The sequence below is a fragment of the Silene latifolia genome, chromosome 4, assembly GCF_048544455.1.
Source record: "Silene latifolia isolate original U9 population chromosome 4, ASM4854445v1, whole genome shotgun sequence".
In the NCBI taxonomy this organism is placed as follows: Eukaryota; Viridiplantae; Streptophyta; class Magnoliopsida; order Caryophyllales; family Caryophyllaceae; genus Silene; species Silene latifolia.
Genome location: NC_133529.1, coordinates 74,640,916 through 74,643,647, shown reverse-complemented (window position 1 = coordinate 74,643,647; position 2,732 = coordinate 74,640,916). Strand labels below are relative to the sequence as shown.

The window sequence follows — 2,732 nt, the reverse complement described above, 5'->3', positions numbered from 1 at the left end:
AATATATAAATGAAACAAATATATACATTTTGAAATGAATTAAATTATAATGAAAATTATTTCCTAAAATAATGAATTAAGATGAAAATTATTTCTTAAAATGAAAATATACAAGTGTGGTAAAACGGCGAAAATGTCGATGTCGCCTCGAAATGCGTGCCCGCGGTGTGACACCCTCATTTTTAACCTTAAATTAAGGCGTGAATTCTACGGAAAAACTGACAGGATATGTTTGTAATTTGTTCAACTAGATAAAACCTGTAATTTCAAAAATTTTCCTAAACCATTCACAAACATTTCCAGAAGGAGAGTGCCATAACCTGCAATTTCTAACAAACTAATTTACATACATAACTAAAGACGCGGGAATATAGTGATACAAACCAAAATAGAAGAGGGAGACATATGTCCCTTCAAAAATATATACAAAACCAAAAGTCTAAAGGTTTACTATAAAAAAATAGCCAAACTAGGTCCAAGGTTCTCTTGCTCACTAGCTCGTCCGTGAACCCCAACTAAGCATCAAGTACCTGTCAATCGCATTTTATACAAACACGAAAGCCACAATTCAGTGGGGAGTAACTTCGAGTCCTCCCAGCCACGAAACGTCATATTTAATGTAACATGTAGTGTAACATGTAAACAACATGATAATTAATCTAATTTCCAAGTATTCAAACATATGAATACTAAACTGACCAATTTAAACTATCATGTGAAACATATAACAAGTAGTAATCCAAACTTTATCAATCAGAACCGCTTACATCTCACCTATTACAATTCATAAAGTCACCATACAAGAAAGGGCAATATATCAAAGACAGGCATAAGTTCTTAGCACCGTCAATAGTCACTCTGTAACTCGAGTCTATACCACGAGGTAGGGAAGGTAATCGAACCGGTATCTTGGCTCAGCGGTTAATATTAATAAAACATGGCCAAGACACAACACAACCCTAGCCTAAAATCTGCGCAGACCTAGACATGCGGATACACACCACCGCACCCAAGACCCACAATTTTTCTAAAACAAAGTGAGTACCCTAAGGAGTCCACCAAAGGGTTGGCTAGTACTTAAGCTGACCACTTACTATCAAAATAAGTAACGAGGTCATGCCCCAACTTGGATATAAATCCACTAGTCAGGAACACAAAGGCTATTAAGCAGTGAACATATACTCGTCAGAGACTATAAAGACCTATCTATGACAAACACAACAACCTGCAAGAAAGTATTTAATACCAATACCATTTCTAGCAATATTAACAATATTAAAGGCTTCAGGGAATCTAGGGCCGTTTCTACAATATAAGAAGCTACTCAAATCAACTAACTACACATGTGAAATAAAAATATAATAAATGGCCTAAAACTAGAAAAAGGCCAATTATCCAATTCATATAAAACTTCATCCAACCGATTTTTTACCCGCAACCCCATCCCCCGCGACAGTGCACGGTTAAATTGCGGTGACCAATCACACAATTGACTCGACATCGAATCGATCAAAGGGACCAAGGCTCGATTTTAAGACAATCATCAAAACATTACAATTATCGCTATAAAATTCATTTTGAGCCTAATCATTACAATTTCATTTTATAATCTACCCTAACATGTGCAATTACCAATATAAACATAATTTTTACCATTAACATTATTCTAACTATAACATTAATGAACCTAAAGTGATGAACAAAGCATGAAAAACCGCGAAACAAGCAACGGACCAACCCGGGCCAAGCACGGGCCTGCCATGACCCGTCACGGGCCTGTTTCACTGCTGTGAACAGTACCGCGGGTCTGTGAACAGTAACTTTTCTATAAATTTTTCGGTAAAACGACGCCAAATACTCATACGGACTCCGAATTGAGTGATTCAAGTGGCTAAACCACCTAATTTTCCGACGCCGTTCAATCTGTCATATTTTTGGAAACATTGGAAAATGTCTCGGTCCGGTACTGACACGTTCCAGCCAACCCGCGGATTTGTCCCATCAAATAATTACTCATCCAAATTTGTTTTAAACAATAATATACAAATGGTTAACTTAAACTAACAAAAGACAAACATTAGACATGCATGCAACCCATTTTATCATGTGAAAATTTACTACTCAAATAAAAATCACAAAAACATATAAAAAGCAAAGAATGTGACGATTATTCGTCGAGTAACTCGAAATATGTTACCTTAAGCTAGAAAATGAGCAATTAGCACCTTAAAAACCAAACCCTAACAAGCAACTAGCCGCTATCTTCGACAATATACGAGTCCCCAAACTCGTCTTCCAATTCTTCACCTAAATAAACAATAAAAACACAATAGATAAGTATAAATACCGAAATTTGCCAAAATTCGTCTTAAAACAACTTCAAGAAAACTGAAATTAAAACATACTAGGTTGTAGATCTCGACGAGAGGATTCCGGAAATATAAATTATGTGAAAATCCGACAAGAAATGAGGAAGTTATGTCGAAAATTAGCTTGAAATTGTATAAAATGGTGTTTTTTTATCTTTTGGGAAAAGTTAGAAGGTTGAAGAAGATGAAGAAAAGAAAAATCAGAAAAAAGATAGGGGAAGGGGGAGGTGTCCGCGGGAAAGGAAAGGAAGAAAGGAAGGAGCGGGTTTGAGTCGGGATTTTACGAGTCGGTTTTGACTCGTTTCGATAATAATTATAACCGCTTGTCAAACGCAAATTCCGACAAGACCAAAGTTCTTAAAC

General features: G+C 36.1%; 1 long non-coding RNA gene across 1 annotated transcript; it reads right to left on the bottom strand.

Moving 5' to 3' along the window:
- Window positions 1-292: 292 nt before the first annotated feature.
- LOC141652299 (uncharacterized) lies at window positions 293-2,513 on the bottom strand. Its single transcript, XR_012547117.1, has 3 exons — window positions 2,406-2,513; window positions 2,198-2,307; window positions 293-530 (listed from the first exon to the last, which is right to left on the bottom strand). It is a non-coding gene; the product is annotated as an uncharacterized LOC141652299 (long non-coding RNA).
- Between the last annotated feature and the right edge of the window lie 219 nt (window positions 2,514-2,732).